General features: G+C 35.4%; 1 protein-coding gene across 3 annotated transcripts in view; it reads left to right on the forward strand.

The window, feature by feature from the left end:
* Positions 1-12,995, forward strand: part of sick (sickie) — a 678,280-nt gene that overhangs the window by 148,619 nt on the left and 516,666 nt on the right. Inside the window, exon 1 of one of the 3 annotated variants that reach the window (XM_074173105.1) lies at positions 630-905. The exons of the other annotated variants lie outside the window; for them this stretch is intronic. The gene's annotated coding sequence lies outside the window, so the exon portion shown is untranslated. Of the gene's footprint in view, positions 1-629; positions 906-12,995 lie in introns of those variants that run through there. 3 annotated transcript variants of the gene reach the window in all.

The raw sequence follows: 12,995 nt of genomic DNA on the forward strand, positions 1-12,995 counted from the left end.
GATTCAAAACATACAGTCCCTTCTGGACTTTCAGTCTTTAGACTTTTACTCTGGACTGAAAATCCAGAAGGGACAAATATGTTGTGTCTAATAGGAAACTAAAAAAGAAACTAGCGCTAGTCGGAAAAATTAACAACCCTGCTTTTGTTTGTTTGAAGGTGATTGTTATTTCGTACAAAATCGAGTATCGCACTGATTTTCATATATTGTGTGAGTTTGTTAATGATATTTTTGTATTTATAAAAGAAGTTCATGTTTTTTTGTTGTATGGCATTGTTTCATTCTCTATGTAATGTGTGTGTTATCACATAAGCCATTTTAGCTGATGTGGATTTTGGTTATTCAGATGCTCGATTATACACCTTTTTCCTCGACAGTTAAATTAATTCTAATACAAGCAGCTAATTTCGCTACCCCTGAACGTCAAACGCGTTGGCTCACCTAAAACATTCGTTCGGAACCCTCAAAACAATCGCACTCTCCAGGTGAAAGAGCCCCTTCTAAGCCGCGAAAATACCAAAACAAACGTACGAAACGCGTGTGCTCGCGCTTGCGTCTGCCATACGGTTCCTGCACATCGTCGCCTCGGGCTAAATAGTCAAAACGCGACTCTCGGACGTCCTGCCTGTGCTCTAGTGCAGTGTTTTCAGCCATCGTGGCGCCGCGTAGCTGAAAATTTGCAGGAAACACGTTGCTGCCTGCCGAAGCGATCGCGCCGTGCCTAAAAATGACGACTGTACGGGAAAGTTCGGCGGTGGGAAAGTGATTCGGTGCTTGTTTAAAGTGCGTGTCTACTCATTACTTTCAGAAAGGATATTTAACATACGACTAGAAAGAAGTAATAGACCACGAGTTGATTGTTTTGCATCTACAACGAACCGTACTTTATATTCGAATCAACGAGGGTTAGAAAGTTATTTTCATTCTATAAAATAACTAGTTGGCATTTTGATACATAACTTGGATGCATTACGTTATTATGTCAGTGGTGTCAGTCTTGTCAAAATATGAATTTCAATTTACAATAGTAAATTCGCATAGAACTGAAAATTGGTACAGGTCTTGAGTACACTATTTTAAATGATATATCAAAAGTCCCCATGGTTCTGAACTGTGCTGAGAAGCTGATAATTGTAATGGTCAAAAATATTGTTTTTTTTTTGGGTTGGAAGAATCCAACCTCATACACAAGTCAATAAAAATATTCTCGGACAGTCAAGCGGCATTGGAAGCTCTTGGCTCCTACCGAGCAACGTGTAAATTGGTAGCAAATTGTCAAAAACTACTCTCCTCAATAGGAAGACTTAACAGATTGTCTCTGGTCTGGATTCCTGACTATACTGGCCTGGAAGGCAATGAGACTGCTGACTCCCTTGCAAAGGATGGTGCTGCAAGCAGTTTCATCGAACCATACTGGCCTGGAAGGCAATGAGACTGCTGACTCCCTTGCAAAGGATGGTGCTGCAAGCAGTTTCATCGAACCAGAACCTGTCATTCGTTACCGTTACTCGTTACCGAAAAAGAGCTGACGATCATACAATTGTGTTCAAAAAATTCTATAACACTTATTTTTCACGAATTACTTTATGAGATATCGCTATTTCAGAAGTTAAAGTCGTATTGTACATCATATACAGTGCACTTCAGTTAAAACTAGCCACCCTGAATGAGCTAGTTGATATCGAGACTATGAAAAAACCGTGAAACACGTCTACTTTGGTTTTCAGGAAAAACATGATTCACATAAAAATGAATCCCTTATCAGCCAACCCCTTCCCACAATAATCCTCATATCAACAATTTCAAATGGAAATGATAGTCCAGTGACATCTTCTTTGAAACGCCTTTCAATTCTGTATTCAATTTTGTAACATTTGTGACATTACATGAAATTATAGATAAATATCAAATACTTTTTTAAGTTTTAATGCAATTCCAAACTAGAAAGTCAATCTGAATAAACAATTTTACTATCACCTAGCTACTGCTGAATTTGTTATGTTCCTGGAGAAATTATTTTTATTATGAATTTTTATTATAATACAAACTAATACAATAAGAGTTTATTGCATTACTTTGAGAATGTCCATATAGGACGAAACTGCAGTAACGTTAGTTACAATTAAAAGTGGTAAAAAACATAGAAATTTTAATTTCTCTTTTCATTATGATCTCCTACCACGTAGTAACGGCTACATCCATCAATTTATCATTTTTATTATTAGATATTTTTATTGTTGCTCTTTTCAAACTCCAGTTATTATTTCATTTAATATAATTTGTTTCAAAAAATGGTTTATACATTTCAAAAACTTATTGAATTAGTAGATTTGCACTATGAACATGGGAAATTTGCAAGGGCCACTGGTCGTATTTTCAATAATTAGCATCCGGGCAGAAGTATAGAACAAAAAATATATTGAAATTGTTACATACATTCATGGAAACTGGTAACGTTAATAACAGACAACAGGACAATTCAGGAATAGTCCATTGCAACTGCAATGTTGCAATTGCATATATGTTCACTTGACGATATACTGTAATTCAGCTTTATCATCAAACTATCGTATGATACCATTGATAATTATTGTTCGTATTGAGAAAATTTGAATCCGATTGTCAATATTCAAACGTTACTTTCACAGAAATGTCTGTCCTGTAGTCATCCAGGCCGAATGGCCGAATGCATGGTTTATGTATCTCATTCCAACACGGTTTGAGTATTCACTTATGATTTGGACAGTATGTGGTCTTGCGTTGTCACGCATCAATAAGAATTGTTTTCCAGAAATTGGTGCAAATGGCACTCAGTACTCGTATTGCGTTAGAATACATGTTTTCAATATATATACTGACTGTGAGAGCCTTTCCTGGAAGCACGTGAGGTTGTGTGCCAGCTTGCGAAGAAATTTCTTTCCATATCATGACGAAACGTCCTACATACCCAAAAATACAATTCTAGACCATTCGATTGATGTTTCTGAAGTATAACTTTGATTCTTATAGGAATGTATGCTTTCACGGCTGCTGGCGTCAATGTTTTGATTGGCTTCCAGGTTTTGCCGTGATCTTCTTTGCTTATAATCCTCAAACGTTTCAACTGCAACTGCGGCAGTCATATTCAGTGGCGCGGTCGAAGTACTCTTCTTGATGTGTCAACTGAAACTGAAACTCTCATTTCTGCCGCGTCATCAGCACTATAAATGAAACGGCAGCTTCAGTTTCAGTTGACACGTCAAGAAGAGTACTTCGACCACGCCACTGAAGATGACTGCCGCAGTTGCAGTTGAAACGTTTGGGGATTATAACCAAATAAGACCACGGCTAAACCCAAAAGCCAATTAAAACAATTTCAATTCTGTTGTTGGTCTACTAGGTCTCAGAGTTGTTCACTTCAATCTTCGTGAACTGATTTATCACTCCAAAATGTGCTGTGCACTTCTCTCGGTAGGTTGAAATCGATTGCGTGAAGTTTCCAATTAATGATATGATATTGACTTGTGTTTTTATACCTCTGTATGGCTCGCCATCCAATTGTTTTCGGAACATTGACAGTACGTATTGCTAATCTTTGACTTCTGTCCTTCTCAACAGGAGCCATCATTCGTGCAACTTGTTCCAGTGTAATTTTTCATTTCTAAGAGTTTCGAAATATTTTCAATAAAACCACTAACAGTTTAATAGTAAGGTTCAAATCGAGTACCCACGAGGATTTATTGTGGTTTATGTTTTCAAAGTCAATCTGAGAGATTCAGATTCTTTAGCCGATCAGTTCATTTGGTGAGAGATTTTTTCAGGTCAGACGGTGAGGGTGAAATATACCAAATACTGCCCCGCCGGGACAGTATTCGACATGTTTTCTGCTGTTTTGTTTCTCGGCTCGTACTATCTTCCGTCAGTCCAAGTCTTTTTATGTGATGACTCGTATAACACTGATCTTCAAATGTGATCTAACATAGTTTAGTGAAATACTTCGAAGGATATATAAATGCCTTGCAATTAGTGAATCCTGGTAGATTTTGCCAGAAATCTGCAAGTTTTCTTGAAGTCCAGGTATTCAATGTTTGTAATGAAATCGGCAGTTTTGCAAGTGTCATCAGAAGTCCAGGCCAGAGACAATTTGTTGAATCTTCCAATTAAAGACAGTTTTTTTGTTAGTTAACTACCAAATTGAACGTTGTTTTGCGAAAGCCAAGTGTTTCTAGAGCCCCTTGGATGTACCAGACAATTTTTATTGATTCTTGTGTGAGTTTACAGATCAATGTTGTAGATTTCCACCTAAAATATGATCGACTTGATCCCTAGGCAAACAGTTACGACAGACAACACTCACAAACAAATTACTATATGACTGTCACTTGTCAAGGGTTGTAACAACATGATTGAAATTGATAAGATTCAAAAACCAAACCATTGAAAAGAGGTGATTCACAAACAGGTTATTCACAAACTAATCCCACATGAATGCTAGTGAAATCTGAAGGGTTATTTGAAAATGGAATAAAAACCATCTGCCTCTTTGAAAACACTGATTTAATGAGGTAATACTTCAAGTTATGTGTCATAATGCCAACTAATTATTCTACAAAATGAAAAAAATCAATGCACTACGATCACATCACGTCTTTTAAAGGCACATTTACATACGACTGATATTTCAACTACTTTTTAAGCATACTAAATATAATTATTACTATTGTAACATAACGTGATTTACTTAAATTTTGAGAAGCAAACATTTCAATTCAAGTTTTGTTCTCCACAACTGTTACTCGACATATTTCCTTGCATCTGGTTCACCATCAGATAGAAATCATACGCGTGATTGATACTGAAATATATGAGTTAATATCGAATGACAATGCTAAATAAAGTTGTGGGGAACTTCCAAAATGAATATTTCAGCATATAATCCTCCGATGGCACCACACTAATTTGCCAATATGGAAAATCATGTAAGAAAATAACCCCAATGATAGTGATCCATTTAAACTGTCTGATATTGACTAAAGTTGGAAGATAAAATTCGAATCGTATTATTGACCACTTCATATGATAACAAAAATGAAACCGAGTCTCAATGAAAAGTAATGAAACAGAAAAAAATTGAACCAAAAAACACAAAAAACATATGAAAACCGTAACTATTTTCACGACCGTTTCAATTATAGTCGATAATCAACTTCAAACTTTATCACGGACGGATAATACAGATATTATGTTGGAAATATTGGAAAATCCCATCCAAAAATATCAGTTCCATCTCATCAAAGTTTTTTCGACAGTATCAGGAATCGTCACAGGATTAATACCACATTTATTCTAATTGGTTACAGCTGCATGTTCTTTTTCTTTCGATATATTTACTGGGGCTCCGCCCATCCAACGGATGTTTCCTGCTATCACCGCCTCATAAATTCAGTTTAGAATTTTCGTCTACAGTGGTAGTGAGTTAACAGTGCACTTTGAATAATTATCACGCATTCTCAAGAAAAAAACAATCAATTGAATCTACTGATCATTGACATGAAAAAAATATATAAGGATTTATTTTAAGAAGTTCACAACTCCAAAGTAGACTAACTCTACTATAGATTCAAATTATAGAGTTTTTGATTGAATAACGCCATCTGCATACATTACATATCAGCTTAACGCTGAACGTTAAAATCTAATAGAAATCTGAGGCATGTGAAGTATTGTTATTGTTAATTTCAATAGCGCATAAGAGAATATATTCAGTAAATCATGTAGGTTAGGTTAGATCCAAAGTTAGTGCGTCTATTCGACCCTCCACCGCAACCCGCAAGGGTTTATTGTTTCTCACACCTATTCACACTTGACCAAATAAACTCAGCTTGTTAACGAAGCCGATTAGTTTGTATGGTGAGTGCTCTTCCAGATCAATTGGTGAGAGTTCGGCTTTGCCAAACTCTTAAAACCTGATTCGGTCCTCAGTGGGGCAGGCACGAAGTATGTGCCTCTGTATGTGCTATGCTGTTTCTTCATTTTCCAAACAGAGGCGACACACTCTCTCTTCCGAAAGTCTCTGTCTCTGCATATGATGATTCAAATGACAGTGACCTATAAGAAGGCCTGTTAGACTGCGTTATTCATCCCTGCTGAGGTCCAACAACTGTTTGGTATCAAGTTTCGAAGGGTGAATAAACGCCTTGGTGTGAACCAATTCTGGAAGATTCTGCCAGAAGTCCATAAATCTTCTTGCCATCCAGGTGTTCAATCTTTGTTTGGAGAAGCTCAAAGCGATGCTAATGACAGGTTTTGGTTCGATGAAACTACTTGCAGCACCCTCCTTTGCAAGGGAGTCAGCGGCCTCATTGCCTTCCAGGCCAGTATAGTCAGGAATCCAGACCAGAGACAATTTGTTGAGTCTTCCTATCGAGGAGAGTCGTTTTTGGCAATTTGCTACCAATTTAGACGTTGCTCGGTAGGAGCCAAGAGCTTCCAATGCCGCTTGACTGTCCGAAAATATTTTCATTGGCTTGTGTATGAGGTTGGATTCTTCCAATCTCTCCGTACACAATTCAATAGCATAAAGTTCCACTTGAAATACAATCGCATAGGTTCCTAGGCAGGTTGATATCTCTGTCCTTGGTCTGCGACTGAAATCATCTGCACCAGAACCGGTTGTTGTTTTTTATCCATCTGTGTACCAACAACTATCTGCTCTTAATATTTCCTTCCTTCAGAGGATCCAGTCCTCTCTACTCGGGAACAGTACTTTATAAGGCAGTTGACATGTAGGTACATATATACTAAAATTGTTGAACATTTATCAGAAAAAGAATAGATACTGATAGTCGAGGAAGAGAAGATAGAACTGAAACCTCTGGCATAGAATAAAACAAAAACAAGCACAACTCCCAAACACCATAACGGCAACCCCATTATCAACGTGTGTTGAACCAACCAAGTTGGCTTCATCAGAAAATGAACTGGACTAGAATAGAATTGGCGAATCTGCATTATTTTTGTTTATTCAGTGCGACTTTGCTTTGAATCACATTCTAACTAGCTTCTCCTGCCAAATCGTTTGGTTAACACTCTGAGGATTCATGTTTATATCAAAACGTTGTTTCTTTTTTCATGTCGTATAAAAATCATTCCAACTTTTTCGAAATATCTACCATTTTGCGACTGAGAAATTATGATCAAGTATGCTTCCATAAATAATAAATTTCACTTTCAGAGAACCAACATAACGCTTCCGGTTTGGATTCGAATTATTAGGTATTTATTATCACTCATACGAACACCAACAAGTCCTAGAAGTTATTCTTCCCTTATTTTGAAAACTTTATTGATTACAGGTCTGATCACATATCATTATTATATAAGTAATTTATACATTTTTTTCCAATTTCTGCTTATGCAGCTCTACTACCTAGAGACTTTTTGCCCCGTCTTGTTTTTTGCCAGTTGATTCTTCATTAAATCTTTCAGATTCCAAATTTTTTGAATAACAACCCTGACATAACAATCATCTCAGTTTTCAATAAATTTTTGTATCGGGATACTTGATGATCATTTAATCGGTTCATATTTCATCCCACAATGACTAACAGGCGACTCTTACCTTTAATTTTCTATATACCTGTTATTATTGAAAAAAAATCTTCTACAGCTGAGACAACACTTCTGGTTCATGCCTGACGGTACACCAGTCCATTCAAATCGTTGAATAGTTAGGGGAAGTATGGAACATTTGCTAGCCGGATTTAAATCCTTTAGATTTTTGCAGTTGGGGTTTTCACAAGTCATCAATTGATTCCACTTCTGTCGAAAATATTAAAGACCTGAGGAATCGAATTATAACTGGCTGTGTGGCAATGATGAATACACGAGGAATATTTGCGCGAATACGATATTGAATGAGGAAAAGAGTTAAATCTTGTATCACGTGTATGGGTGATCAATATGAACATTAGTTGTAGCTTTGCGCCTATTTATTTATTAGTGTTATTTTCTGTTATTGTTTTGATTCAATGTCATTGTGTTAGATAGTTTTTGATAATGTATTGAAATAAAGAGAAATAGGCTTTGAGATCTATTTTTCTCAATAGAAACGGCGCCCCATACAAAAACACAGGAGAGATTATTTGTCATAAATTGAACAAAAAATTCAAAAATTATTTCAAGTTTGGAAAATCTCAGTGGTGTGTCATTCTTTCCTTCAACACATTGAGATCATTATCCGTGTGCCCGCCAATGATGAACATAAAATTATCAGTTGCATGTCAAAAAATGCGCAAATAACTGCCTCTTGAGATCCACCAAATTTAATTTGCATATTTCGACCGGTTTCAGAGCAATACATAGTCAGTTTTTTAAAACAAACTTCAACACCCTGTATCTCGGAAAACGAAGCATTTGCAGACAAAAGTTGTATAGCACACTGTCTTAATTTTTTCATGCAGAATCACCCTCTGAAATTTGTCGCACTCATTCACTAACACCCTGTATAATATTATAAGTCCTGTTAACTTGTTGTGGTGTGATTTCTATATTACATTTATAATTAGTTCTATTGAACTATATTCCATACGAATTTGTCTTTTTCACTTTATTGATTATTTTCGTACCTTTGCTTTCATCCAATTCAATCCTATATTTTTTAGTACCTATTTATTTGAGGGATATGCATTATACTTTTCCAGGTCTTTCGTTTTACTCTTCTCACCGGTCCATAGAGTATGTCATCTTCTTTAAGTACCTCACCAGCTCAATTGAATTGTTTCAATAGAACCTACTATATCTCTATAAATTTTGTATATTTTGCAGTAAGTGTCGACAGACAGGACATTTTCAAAACTTCTATTTTGTCTTTTTGACATTGTTATGTAGTATTAAAGGACCGGTCTATATGTATAGCGATCTAGTTCTCACATTGACCTATCGCAGTCTCCATGACTTTTACAGCACCATATCCCACACCTATGAGTTTTTCATGAAAATTTATTTCATTTCATGTCAGAATGACTGTCGTCTGAGAATGCTCCTTTTGAGATACCTATGCTTTTCATATTTTTATTTACCACATTTAGTTTTTTATCCGCCTCGCATTAACCAGTTTATTATTGAAAAGTTTTCAGTCAATCTTATTGCTCTATGTATGTGAAGTTAACAGTATTTCTTCGTCACTCTCATTATTTTATTATTTATGATTGTGTTTTCTATTTTCTACGACTTTAAAGGATGTACATGCATTTTTGTGTCTAACATGTGTTTTATTATTAATACGTTGTTCTGTTTTTGAGTATACTCTGTTTTCGCTTGATAAAGATATTCTATGACGAAACACGTGTTGCCGTGTTACTTGAATAATCTATTTTTTCACCATCTTGTGTTATTGGTTGAATTGGTTTATTTGTTCATATATTTATATATCCGCACTTCTCAGCTTCATTCAGGGGAAGTTTATGGTTTATTGGTTCCTTGTTTGTACATTGCACTATTTATATTACCTATCAGTCTTTGTTGTATTCATTTATTCAATATATTCCATTTATTCTTATAGTATTTTGTTACCAATCCCCTTGCAGGTTGCAGGTTGCAGGTTTGCACCTACCCATCCTCTCATCTATTCAAAATCTCATAACTAAATTATCTTGGTGTTTTCTAATCTTCATTTCATTTGTCTTGAAATTATTGTGTAAAGTCATGTGACCTTCATTATGATCTAAGTATGTCTTTTTGTTTTGTATCCTTTTAGGAGCCTTTTCAAATGTGTCTTTCATTCACACATTGTTTCAATATCATTCATTTCCTATGTGATGGAATCGGCCAATACTTCCAAAAAATACTTTATTGTGAAATTTTCACTAAACAGTTTTACGAAAACGCAACATGTGTTTCGCTATACCATACCTTCTTCAGGCCTGTCTGTACTGTGTATTGTCTATACTGTATAGAAACGCCTGAAGAATTTATTGTATAGCGAAACACGTATTGCGTTTTTGTAAAACTGTTTAGTCGAAGTCTCACAATGAAGTATTTCTTGAATTCACTCGTTTGCTTTTATACTTATTCTCTTTTCTCATTAGATTTACTGATTCATGACATTTCTCGTTTTTTCCATATTTTTCTTCAAATTCCTTCTTTTCACTTTATATTTGGCTGCGCTTAGGTTTCTTGACCAATTGTACTTCATAGTTTAGATACTTCAACATTTTCAATCAATATTAAAACCAGTTTCTATTTTGTATACTGAAGTATGCGAATAAAAAATTTTCAACTCAACTTTTCCTTTTTTTTTATTGAATATTGCGAATAACAGATTTTCAACTTCATGTAGGTACATCACGAAATGAATAATGTAAATCTTCACCAAAGTTGAACATAAACATATCTTCAAACGTTTCAGTCCACCGCATACAATGAAATACAATACTGTAAAAAAGACAAAAATTGTTTCTGCAACAAGACATTTCAGTTTGGCTCTTGACTTTTAATGTCTTTCAGTAATATTTCGCAAACCCTAACTGAAGTGGCATCATTTCATTAGGGAAATAGAGAATACTAGACAAACCTAGATCCCTAGATCAGATTTCAACTCTTTCGATCGTGTTCGAGTTGTGTTTAGTTTATTGTTTCTCTTGCCACGCACACGTTATTGTCATCGACTTTTCTGGTAAAGTTCACGAAACCAAGAAGGGGATTTGTAGTCTCGCTCACATCAAAAGGGGATATAAGCATTATTAATTATCTTATAATTTACTACCTGTTATTGATAAAGAGCAGGCATTTGTTATATGAACAGGTCTACGTGAGTTTCCATTACTGGAGTTGATTTTAATAGATTGAAGAAAATTTGGAAGCGGAAAGTCTAATGAAATTTTCTAATGACAGAGAAAATATTACTTTCATGATCTTTTACGTCACAGATCAATAAACAGGGCTGTGCGCTTTTACGAATTGCTGCTAATAAAAGTAATGATGTAGATATTATCGGCCGCATTCTTTCTAAAAAACTACAGAAACAGGCTATGAACTGGCTCTATCCAATTTTAGGAAACCAAGTTAGCTTCATATGCATTGACCTACTTTGACGAACGCAGGAACTAACATCAAACATACAATTAAAATACTGAAACTGAAACTGGTTAACTTTATATTAACAGTTTCTGAATCTTATAAATCAAAAATGGGCAAATGCATATGTACCTACTCTTTTTCATTAGAAAATCTGGGAAAACTGAATTCCACGCGAAAACAGTTGCGGGCATCATCTAGTAAAAAATATGTTCATGGATTTGGGAATTCAAAAGTATTCATTTCAGCTGTTTCCAAAATTATTCTCTTAATCGAATAACGGAGCGTATGGCAACACAAATTTTTATAATTCATAACCATATAATCGAAATACTGTTTTAAAGTTTTTTCCCAAATCATTCAGCGCACCATCTGTAATACTAGAAAACTACCCGTCCGGATATCCGGTATGACACCCACCTCATTAGTGGTTCAACTTTTATCAGGGACTCGAATTGATTGTTATGTGAGGGATTTGAGTGCATACTTTCTATTATTTCTCTCCCCTCCTGATAGTAATAAAATTATTGCCAGAACGCAGAAAGGGTTATTATTCAGGATTTCATTAACAAAGAAATGAAGGTTCAATTGCGTTCTAAAACAACAAGCAACAATGGACAATATCTTTCATTCTTGAATTGAAATAATTTTTATTACCTTGTTAATTACCTTTGGCAACTATCAGCTGTATCATTTGTGAAAGACATGAACTGAAACATTTTTGAAATCGCCCTACTTGTTAAGACTGAAACAAAATGTATGTGATTAGTGTGGTTCCGGATTTCAATTTTTTTTATTCAATCAATGATGAACTACATAAGTATTGGTAGTATAATTCGTCATCCGATATTTATTTACCAGTCATTGATAAATTGTATTTTTAGACGGAAATACCTATGACTTTCGCTATTACTTCTTGTCGTTGTTGATTTAGATACTTGAGTTGGCTCTATTGAACTTGTCAATTATTGTTGTTCATATCATATTAATTTCCAGTGCCTCGCAGTGCTAGAAATAGTGACTGTTCATGGACAGTGGAATATTTAGAGTTTGAATATGCCATGGCCTTGCTGTAGAGGGTATGACTTTCCCCGTTGGATTAGGGTTGATGTGCAACGAGTGGTGACTATCATCTTGGTCATGCTCGAATAAGTCTTTCAGTTCCTCCACTTGTTTTTTCGAATTCTTCCTATCTCTCGTGACTAGTTTCATATCTTCCATGATCTTTCCGTTGATATTTTATATTCCAGCTTGCTTTTGTTTGAGTTAGTTGAAAAACCAAGAGACATGAAAAAATAAGAAGAAATAAATAATGATAATTGAAGGTGAAAAAATAAGAACCCTAATTTGTAGAGAAATGCAATTTAAAATGAATTAAAATTCACACTTGATAACATGTTAATAATTTGCAACCAATAAAAATAAAAAGACACGAAAAAATGAAGTAATCACATGTAATAATGTCATGTCAGACAATTCCACTTTCTGCTTCGATTAGTTTGTTGGGGGTTAAAAAAGACACCAGTATGTCTTGGCACAATCATGTCGCTGAAATTGCAGCGGTTGCTTATCAAAAGCTTGGAACACTGTTCCGAACCAGAAAACTGTACACACCTCAACAACTTTTGATGCTTCATAAAGCTCAGATCAGACTTTCTTTGGAGTATTGTTCTCATGTGTGGAGCTCCTCCCCTGAGCATACCCTGAAGCTGCTGAATTCCATCCAGAAAGGAGCCATCAGCCTGATTGGAGACGTGGACATCACTTGCAACCTCAATAGTCTGGAACATCAAAGAAAGGTTGGAGATTTGCCTCTCTTCTATATATACTTTCACGGGAAGTGTTCAAGTGACTTAGCACATTTGATTCAACCCAGAGCGGTACATATCAGAAATACGCGACGGACTGTGGCTGCTCATCGTTTGGAGGTTCAAATCAGT

The sequence above is a fragment of the Leptinotarsa decemlineata genome, unplaced genomic scaffold, assembly GCF_025532065.1.
Source record: "Leptinotarsa decemlineata unplaced genomic scaffold, Ldec_3_MD MMD2_tig00000199_RagTag_RagTag, whole genome shotgun sequence".
Lineage (NCBI taxonomy): Eukaryota > Metazoa > Arthropoda > Insecta > Coleoptera > Chrysomelidae > Leptinotarsa > Leptinotarsa decemlineata.